Source organism: Micromesistius poutassou (assembly GCF_964030765.1).
Source record: "Micromesistius poutassou genome assembly, chromosome: 1".
Taxonomy (NCBI): domain Eukaryota; kingdom Metazoa; phylum Chordata; class Actinopteri; order Gadiformes; family Gadidae; genus Micromesistius; species Micromesistius poutassou.
Genome location: NC_140271.1, coordinates 15,703,367 through 15,714,542, shown reverse-complemented (window position 1 = coordinate 15,714,542; position 11,176 = coordinate 15,703,367).

The window sequence follows — 11,176 nt, the reverse complement described above, 5'->3', positions numbered from 1 at the left end:
ATGGTTGTTCAGAGCACTTCCCTGACGTGTTTCCAGCTTGTGCTGTAACCCGCTCAGCTACTCGTGCTGCGGCGGAGGCCAAACAGGGCAAGGGGCCGGCAGAGAAGACTAGGTTTGCATTACCAGATTTTCCGTTGAGTCTGTCACATGGAGACCTAGTGAAGGAACAGTTGGCAGATCAGTCTCTCTGTTCTTTGTTTGAACGTGCTGTCCCAGCTGACACTTTTGAGAGCATGGCTCATGGGTACTGCATACAAAATGGGCTCCTTGTGAGGAAATGGACGCCGTCCACTGAGACTTCAGTGGGGGAGCCATGGTTACAGGTGGTGGTGCCTGCAACCGCAAGGTCTGCAGTCATGAAAACCGCCCACGATATGTTGGGGCATGCTGGTGTGAGAAAGACGTATGACCGCGTAATGCGTCATTTCTTTTGGCCGAAATTGAAGAGGGACGTGGCTGCCTATGTAAAAACTTGCCACATCTGTCAGGTGACTGGTAAACCAAACCAGGTAGTTAAACCTGCACCTTTGCAGCCAATACCGGTGGAGGCTACCCCATTTGGGTATTTACAGTTAGACTGTGTTGGGCCTTTGCCGTCGTCGAAGAATGGGTGTAGGTATTTGTTGACCATCATGTGTCAGGTTACTCGCTACCCTGCTGCCTACCCATTGCGTGCGATCACCACCAGGTCCATTGTGAAGGCTCTTTCCCAGTTTTTCTCCATTTTTGGTATTCCGAAGGTTGTTCAGACCGATCAAGGTTCTAATTTTATGTCCCGTGTTTTTTCTCAAGTCATGCGTCAGCTGCATATCAAGCATCACACTTCCTCAGCTTATCATCCCCAGAGCCAGGGTGCCCTTGAGCGTTTCCACCAGACGTTGAAGTCTCTGCTTCGTGCTTATTGTATGGAGTTGGGACGAGGCTGGGAAGAAGGCCTTCCTTGGTTGCTGCTTGCCTCTAGGGAGGTAGTGCAGGAGAGCACAGGGTTTAGCCCTAATGAGCTTGTCTTCGGCCATTCGGTGCGTGGTCCTTTGGCTGTGCTTAAGGATGGGGCAGGCCTCCAGGAGCCACCACTGTCCTTAGGGGACTATGTTAATGGTTTCAGGAGACGTCTGTACGAGGCACTTCGTCTAGCTCGTGAGAATCTGACCGTCACTCAGACTAAGATGAAGCAGCGATACGATCAGAAAGCTAAGCGCTCCGTGTTTGCAGTGGGGGATAAGGTGCTCGCTCTTTTGCCGGTGATGGCCTCACCTTTTCAGGCGAAGTTTGCTGGTCCGTATACAGTGACCAAAAAGGTGTCAGATCTTAATTATGTGCTGGCTACTCCTGACAGGGGAAAGAGCTCGCAACTATGCCATACCAACCTGCTTAAGCCGTATCATGAACGTCCGAAAGCGCCTGCAGGGGGTTCGGTCAGTGCGGTTGCTCTGAGTGAGGGTGTTCTGTCGCTGGCTTCTTCTGTAGATCCTTCGGTGGCAGCGCAGGAACAGGATGAGATCAGGGCTCCTGACGATGGCGTCTTGCGTGCACGCTTAAATAACTCGGAGACCTTGAAGCAGCTTCCACAGTTGCTGCAGCACCTGTCTGGGAACAAGCGTGCTGAGTTAATGTGTCTTATTCAGGAGTTTCCAATGTTGTTTTCCGATACTCCAACTCAGACACATTTGTTGGAACATGACATTGATGTTGGGGAAAGTTTGCCACTCAGACAACGTTTTTATCGTGTTTCTCAGCAGAAAAAGAAACACATAGACAAGGAGGTGGCTTATCTCCTTGAGAATGGTCTTGCTGAGCCATCTTCATCAGCCTGGGCATCACCGTGCCTTCTTGTCGGCAAGCCGGACGGTACTTCCAGGTTCTGCACGGACTATCGTAAACTCAATGCTGTTACAAAACCAGACAGTTTTCCACTCCCGAGGATTGAGGACTGTGTAGACCAGGTGGGCGCCGCCAGGTTTGTCAGCAAGTTTGACCTACTTAAAGGTTATTGGCAGGTGCCCTTGACTGACCGTGCGAAGGAAGTCTCCTCTTTCATTACGTCGGAAGGATTGTTCTCATATAATGTCATGAGTTTTGGTTTGAGGAACGCACCAGCCACCTTCCAGCGCCTAATGAACACTGTTGTCTCTGGACTCGACGGCTGTGCAGTGTATCTAGACGATGTGGTGGTCTACAGCGATACCTGGGGGGAGCACCTGGCGGTCATCAGAGCTCTCTTTCTTCGTCTTTCTGAAGCCCGCCTGACTGTAAACCTCGCAAAGTGTGAGTTTGCGAGGGCGACAGTCACCTATTTAGGAAAGGTTGTAGGACAAGGACAGGTGCGTCCGGTTCGGGCTAAGACCTTGGCCATTGACCGGTACCCTTCGCCCACAAGCAAAAAGGACCTAATGCGTTTCTTGGGCATGGTGGGTTTTTACCGGGGGTTCTGTCCTAGCTTTTCGTCTGTTGTTGCGCCGTTGACAGACCTCTTGAAGTCCTCGGTGAAGTTCGACTGGAATCCGGTATGCCAGGCGGCTTTTGAGAAAGTAAAAGCTCTCCTGACGTCGTCTCCTGTTTTGGCCGCGCCGCAGTTGAACCGGCCGTTCAAACTGCATGTGGACGCTAGCCAGGTAGGAGCAGGTGCTGTATTGCTCCAGGAGGATGAGCAAGGCATCGATCGCCCAGTTAGTTTTTTTTCTAGGAAATTTCTCTCCTATCAGTCCAGTTACTCGGTAATTGAAAAAGAAGCGTTGGGTTTAATTTGGGCACTTCAACATTTTGATGTTTATGTTGGGGGTGCTGTTTCTCTAGTGGTCTATTCTGACCATAATCCTCTGACCTTTTTACGGTCGCTTCAGAACCCCAACCAGCGGTTAATGCGCTGGGCTCTTTTTCTTCAGCCATTTAGTTTGGATATCCAACATATTAAGGGCTCGCATAATGTTATTGCTGACGCCCTATCCCGTGCTCCCACTGACTAATTTTGGTCAGATGTGTTTCTCTGTGTTTTCCTGTGTCTGCTTTGTCTTCCAGGGCCCGGATGACAGAGGTTTTGGACCGAATGGAAACGCCTGCAGGGAAAAGGGGGTTTAATTGGGAGCAAATTTGGGAATCTAGTTAGTTTTGTAATTTTTTTGTATGCTTGTGGTCACCACCTATTACAGTTAGGAATGGGTGAATTGGTTGTGGACTTTTTTTTTACTCTGCAAGTCCCTTCTTAAGGGGGAGGGTGTTACGGCCACCTTGGCCTTTCAGGGGTCATATTGTGTGTGCTGCGCCTATTCTTGTTTCTCTCCTAGGCCTGGTCCCACATGTTCCAGGATCAGGGGGTGTGCCCGCGTACGGGGCGTGTCCCTGGAACCGCATAAAAGGGGCCTGGCCTCCGAGAGACGGCGGCGGGAGATTTGATTTGCGGTTACGCACCGACTGCAGAGATCATTTTTGGGTTGCATGCTTTTCACGGAGAAATAAACTAAGAAACGTGGATTGTCGCGCTGTCTCCTGCCCTGTTTCTTTGTTGCGTTGAGCCGCGTAACACATGTCATCAATAACATGAGGTACCCCAACATGTCATCAATAACATGAGGTACCCCAACATGTCATCAATAACATGAGGTACCCCAACATGTCATCAATAACATGAGGTACCCCAACATGTCATCAATAACATGAGGTACCCCAACATGTCATCAATAACATGGTGAGGTACCCCAACATGTCATCAATAACATGGTGAGGTACCCCAACATGTCATCAATAACATGGTGAGGTACCCCAACATGTCATCAATAACATGAGGTACCCCAACATGTCATCAATAACATGTTGAGGTACCCCAACATGTCATCAATAACATGGTGAGGTACCCCAACATGTCATCAATAACATGAGGTACCCCAACATGTCATCAATAACATGGTGAGGTACCCCAACATGTCATCAATAACATGAGGTACCCCAACATGTCATCAATAACATGCTGAGGTACCCCAACATGTCATCAATAACATGGTGAGGTACCCCAACATGTCATCAATAACATGGTGAGGTACCCCAACATGTCATCAATAACATGGTGAGGTACCCCAACATGTCATCAATAACATGAGGTACCCCAACATGTCATCAATAACATGAGGTACCCCAACATGTCATCAATAACATGGTGAGGTACCCCAACATGTTTCACAGGTATTCGTGCTGGACAGATTGAAAAGTATTAACTAAAACCCAGTGAAAATGTGTCAACTACAACTGGCTGAAAAGGTATTGACTACAGCAGCATGAAAAGGAATTTACTAGAACAGAACGACACAGTAATCACTGCAACAGGATGAAACTGTTCAGTGTATGCCAGGAGGCCTTATTGCTGAGGTGCTGGAGGCAGAGTGAATACTTTACCTGGAATTGCCTTTCAGCGCAATTTCACACGGACCAATTCAGCACCGTCTCCAAGAGTAGGGAATTCTCCTTTCCGGAATTTACAATATCCTCTAGGAGCGTGAGCCAAGGTCAGCCACGCCGGCCCATCCTGTAGACCACTTCTACTCTCCTCGCCATCCTCGCAAGTGGCGTTTGAGTTTTTTCATTTATCTCGCTGTCCCTCGAGGCCTCATCAGCGTGAGCGCCGCCGCTTTCCGACGCCGTTTCCGCGTCCTCTAGAGGCGGTCGTTCGGCGTTTACGTTTTCTAAATAACGACGGGATGCTCTGTCGTCAAGCATCTGCTCTGGTGCCCGCGAGACCCGTCTTTCACTAGTGTGTGTGCGTGTGCGTGCGTGCGTGCGTGCGTGCGTGCGTGCGTGCGTGCGTGCGTGCGTGCGTGCGTGCGTGCGTGCGTGCGTGTGTGTGTGTGTGCGCGTGCGTGCGTGCGTGCGTGCGTGTGTGTGTGTGTGCGCGTGCGTGCGTGTGTGTGTGTGTGTGTGTGTGTGTGTGTGTGTGTGTCGTGCTGGAGGGTGGTTTGCGCTCGCACACGTGAGCATCCGTGCGTGTGTTCGTCGCCACGCTTCAGTGAGCAGCAGCACGGCACCGTCAGTGCTTAGGATAAAACACAAATCCCTTTCACACTCCCGTTCCCTACAGCGTAACCTTGTTTCCTTGCTGCCTGAGCGGCAGCCGACACAAAATGCACAGACACACACACACACACACACACACACACACACACACAGTCTCCTCCATGGCAGCATGATTACAGTCTACCCCCATTTATGACACTCCTCTTCTTCTCCTTCCACCTCCTCCACCCCCACCCCCCCGACACACACACACACACACACACACAGAAAGGTTCGCTTATCGTAATTATCTTTGTGGTTTATTTCGGCGACACCGCGGGCTGGCGAGGCCGCTGCCAGGGGCGTGTGATTGTATGTTTGCGAGAACGCAAAAGGGAGGGATGTTGGTGGTGGTAACCACCGCTCTTTAGGCTGATCCACGGAGCAGTCACGGTGATTCTTCTTCGCTGGATTCATTCCCGTGTGCTAAATGTAAATTCTGTAAATCCCTCATGCTGGATTTCGGCGGTTCTCTGTACCCATGGGACATTGGACTCGTTGTAAAGTGGTCCCATGATGGCTGTGTAATGGTCTCGTTTACCAGGGAGAGACTAAAGAGACTTCCAAATGCCAGTATTTAAAAATAGCAGGGAACTCCTTGTATATACTCCTTATGAGGGCGGGTCTTATCCAACAGGTTTTAACCTGTGATGTTACACATTGTTTTGTACATTGTTTATCTTTTTTTAATTGGCCGCACTTGCTCACATTGCTTTCATTGGTTGAACATTTTATCGGAAGAAATGCCACATTTTCTAGTATGCCTGTTTAGAGTGTAATTCCCTACTACCGTATGTAATGTGTGTGTTTAATGCATGTTTGGTGTTTGGTTGACAGGAAGACCTGTCTGTCTCTCTAGCGTCCTGTCTGTTGTTTATTCACTACATCTGTATTCATCATGTCGATGACCCATCTTTGTTTACAACGCGGGCCTGTTGCCGTATGGATTCATGAGTGGACCAGCAGGTTTGGCTCACAACATGCTCACACACATGTGTAACATACTCCTCCCCTTTCTCTACACAACACCACCCCATTAACCATGATTGAAAACAAAAACATCCCTATTTAACACCAGACCAAAACACAGGGTCTGACGTTACAAGGGAAGGGAACCAGGAATTAGGTGAGGAAGGAGGAAGGAGGAAGTATAAGGACAGACGATATAGGAGATATGAAGGTCACATAGCCTGACCCATCTTTGTTTACAACATAGTTGTGTTACCGTATGGATTCATGAGTGGACTAGCAGGTATGGCTCACAACATGCCTATTATGTGAAACATACCATTACCCGTGCTTGTTCCATACTCTCATTATACGAGAGGTGAAAATGGAAATGGAATATCAACGGCAAACGCAATGTGAATAAAGAGCTCATCTCTGAGTAGGAAGAACCTGAATCAACGATGGAAACATGGGCGCCCGATTTTTCTACAGTTGTATTTTATTTTAGGAGAGCACTGAGCGAGAATCTTAACATAGCTTCATCCACCATCCTCTCTCTGGATAGAGAACGAAACACAAACGACGGAGAGCGAGCCAGGCAGACACTGAGTGGCAGGAGGGGAGCGAGGCACGTACCCACCGCTCTTCTCCTCGGCTTTGATCATCCATCTATCCCCTCATTTCATGCTCGTACTTTGCCTCTATTTCACCAGCCGCATGTCAGCACAACAGATGGGAGTAGGGTAGGTGATGGGGGGGGGGGGTGTGGTGGTGGTGGTGGTGGTGGTGGTGGTGGTGGTGGTCCCAGGCAAGTAACACTTCGCTATCATTTTCCCAGCATGCACCGTGTGTCTGGAAGCACACTGGGCCGTTCTCACCTCCTCCGTGTGACACACACGGTCTCCTCGATGGCAGCGTGATTACAGTCTACACCAGTGTCAGCGTCCCCTCCAACGCATTTATGATTCCCTTCCGCCCCCCCCCCCCCCCCCCCCACACCCACCCCAAAACACATACACGGAAGCACACACACACAAGTTTGGTAGACCATACCATAAACAATAAAGTGATCCAGTGAAATAGCTATGAAATGCATATACATAATAAAAGATGTGGTTATATTTTACACATTGATGTATTACACTTTGCATAATAAAGTAAACAATACATTTAAAAGACACTATTGAGTATTACGGTTGTAGTTTTTGTTAGCCATCATGTGGTACTACTTTGAAATGAGTCAAAAACATGTGAATCATACGAAAATAAAGTAATGATCTTGAAGTTGTTTTTGTATCTTTGGAAGGTCACGGAATAGAGCTGAAGCTCAAAGGAATAATTGGGTATGAAAGAAGATTGCTTGAATTTTTGTTACAACCAATAACAAGCAACAATAGCAGTGGAAGCTGAAAGCTGAGGGAGGCTCTAATGACAGACTTCCTATTACTATCACCCATTAGTACTACTACTGCTAGGGATCAGGAGAGAGGAAAGAGACATTTAGTGAAGGGCCCTTTAGATAAAGAGACAGGAGAGAGAGGGAGAGGGACAAAGAAATAGAGACAGTAAGAGAGAGAGACAGACAGAGAGAGAGAGACAGACAGAGTCAGATAGACAGAGAAAGAGAGCGAGATAGAGGAAGAGTGAAAGAGACAAAGAGAGAGGCAGACAGAGAAAGAGAAAGAGATAGAAAGAGAGACAGAGGAAGAGACAGTAAGACAGGGGGAGAGACAGCGACAGAGAAAGAGACAAAGAGAGAGACAGACAGATAAAGAGACAGACAGACAGAGGTAGAGACACAGACAAAGATGGAGAGACAGAGAGGAAGAGAGAGACAGAGAGGCAGAGACAGCTATTACTGTCTGACAGACAATTTCTTCTAAAAGCTTTACTGAATGAGCTCTTGGAAAACATGGAGTATAGAAAATAAAAAGTGCCTCCACGTGACAGATGAGTTGCCAGGAACGATGAGCCAGACAAAGCTGGCCCGAAGCCATGCATACTAAAACCCCTTTTATTATTTTTAACCGACAGCCGACAAATGGCTTTTAATTTGTATGTGCATTTTCAACCCGTGAACCGGCTTTGATGGCTTTGTCCGTCAAACACCGCGGCATAAACAGAGTCAAGTGGGGTTTCTATCACTTTAGATGTACCACAGTACCTCTTCATTAATCCTGGCAGTCATAATATTAACCATAATAAGGATTATCTATTATTATTAGGATTATTATTATATTACATTTGGTTAATGGCGAGTGAATGAGCTCATTGTTTTCCTAGACATCAACCGTTTCATTGTTCATCACTTCTTGGATCCTTTTGAATCGAGATAAAAAGAGAGAACGGGGGGGGGGGGGAGGGGTATCAGCAGGTGGTGGAAACAACTGTGCCGAATGGTAAACAAGCATCCTTTTAAATTGACTATTACTAAGTTCTTTGATGTCCCTGAAAACACAAACAGCGGAGGTAATGGAGGAGATGAATTAAACAGCGCATCCAACAGAGCCGCCTCGCTGTGTAAGCCCCATGAGCAAATCGTAAAACCCCAGTGGTCGGCACGACGCCTGGCCGGGCAGCGAGTACAGCTCGTCGCCTTAATAAGTGAAATCCATGAACGGTTAAACTGTCGCCGTGTGTCTCGTCTGAACGGTACCGTTTGAAACCCAGGTGGTGGTGCAAATCTCTGCCTGTCTGGCCCGCATCACTCTTTAGTGGGTGTCAAAACACGACCTGTAGCTGAGTCCGGACCACATCACTCAGTGGGGGGTCAATACACCACCTGAAGCCGAGTCTGGACCACATCACTCAGTGGGGGGTCAATACACCACCTGTAGCTGAGTCTGGCCAACATCACTCTTCAGGCGGTGTCAATACACCACCTGTATCTCCGTCTGGACCATACGGAGCTTCCGGCGGTGTCAATGAAGCTCCATCTTTTTGACAGGCGTCTTCCATCCACGACCTCTCCATCGATTGAGAATCGTTGGTGACCCTGGATGACCAGCAGTCCTTCGCTAACGGCGTCGCTTGGACCACCCGGCGCTCCTGCTCCAGATCCACCCCCCCCCCCAACATCAGCAGGATACCGCCGTTCCTCACCCAGAAGGCCACACAGGTTATGGTCCAAGCTTATCACGTGATCTCGTCGTGTCTCCATTAGACACATACTGCATCCAGGACGTGGTCAGACCATCAGCCTCCAGCCCCGTCCACTACGCTCTATGACTGTCTTTCTGCTTGTTACTCCCACACAACTAGGGGACACCAAAAGCAAATCCAGACGGTTTGCTGTCCCGGCCCCCAAATGATGGAACACTGACAACAGCACAGCAGAAACCGTACGCATATTCTGTCGCAGACGGAAATCTCATCTGTTCAGAGTGAACATAACTCTGAACAGATAGTTCAAATAACTTTCTCCATCGCTTGTTTCCGTCTAGCACTTGAAGCAGCTTGTGTATCTGAGGAACTGTGGGTTTAGATTGTGATTCATGTTCTTTTTGGGGTTGTATCTTCACGGTCGAATGCACTTCTTGTGAGTTGCTTTGGAACTTTGTCAGCTAAATAATGTAATCTCATGTATCAATCACATCCACCCACCTGCCCATCCTAGGCTGCTGGCGTTCACGTTGTGGGCCAATCGTGTCATTATGGGAAACATGATTAAACTAATCAATGAAAGACATGTATGTGTAATTACCTGGATAGGAAAATGCATGAGTGGGAGGAAGCAGGCAGTCATTTCCCGATCATATTCATATTAGATTAGACTCAACAAATAACCATGTCCAGTTTGATAATAGATGTGAGGCAGTGCTGTTCTCTGAACAAGCCAACAACAAACGTTGTTCAGTTCTACAGAGACAAACAATGCTTAATTGCCTATTAAATTATTGTAATCAGAATTTGTTCATTTCAATTTCTTCAATTTGTTCAAATGCGTTCATTTTAGATTAATGAGATATTAGTTGTACCACGCAGACTGCCAGGCTACCTTTGACAGAAAAAGCTGAAACAGAACAACATCTAGCTAGCTGCTTAGCTCTTCTCTTGGGCCTATCCATGAGCTTCACACTGCTCACACACGTCCTATAGGCTAGGCTAGGAAAAAAACAGCACTATGGTTCATACCTCTAACAGAGCTAAACATAAACAGTTGTTTCAACCCAATCTAAAGTCAACCCCTATAGCTATGCTGTGGTGGGCAATTTAGACACAAAACAGTTGGTATGATTGAATGCTGAGACAAAGAATGGCCAGTGTGTCAGTGTAGGAAAAGGAAGGGATATACAACTTTGAACTTGTAGTCCACATCTCTTACCTCACCAAATGTCCAGCAGTCGGTTGCACCAGCAGAACGTAAAGCCGATCATAAGTTCGGGTGTAAAGTTCGCCTTAACCCTACGCTCGACGTAGCTAGTTTCAAACTAAAGGTGTTCTAAATTTTGGTTGCACCACCATAACTTAAGTTGTAACGTTATTAGTAGTGCGTAAATTGTACCAGTGTCGCATTTAATGACGTTTAGATAATTTCAAGCCAATCGTTGACAGCAAACAATGTAAACAGGAAGTAGCTGCTACCGGCAAGTTTCCACCTTATCCGAGTGAAGACGCGTTAGCACTCAAATGAGAGGGCAAACAAAACAGTTCGACAGTCATTTATTCTCTAAAATTGACTTGGGCGTGAGGTTAAGCTATTTGATGGCGGATTTTTATAATAAATTGCAGCTCATTGCTGCTTTGTATGCTATTCGTTGTGTGAGAGTTTTTGTCTGAGTTAGCCTCTACCTGGCTTTGTATGGCTATGCATTGTATTGGGTTTGTACGTGGGCCGAAACCGAAATTGCGCATATAGATCTACATCATCATACTGATGAAATGGATCGATACGGTCACGGACAATCCGTTCCCGACGCAAACCGCGTTGAAACTCCTCTTCCCATTGCTCAAAACGAATAGCCGTCTTTGGTATTTACCGGTCTTTATCGTTAGAATGGAACTTACACCAGCTAGAGGGGAGGTGTAAAATATAAGTTATAACTTAGTGTTACGTTGAAACTATCTGCTTGGTGCAACTGCTATTTTTTTAGTAGAGTGTAAAGTCGAACGTTTGGGCAATTTACGTTCACGGTAGTCTACGTGGGACCTTACGTTCTGCTGGTGCAACCAGCTGCAGGATGGAGCTTCA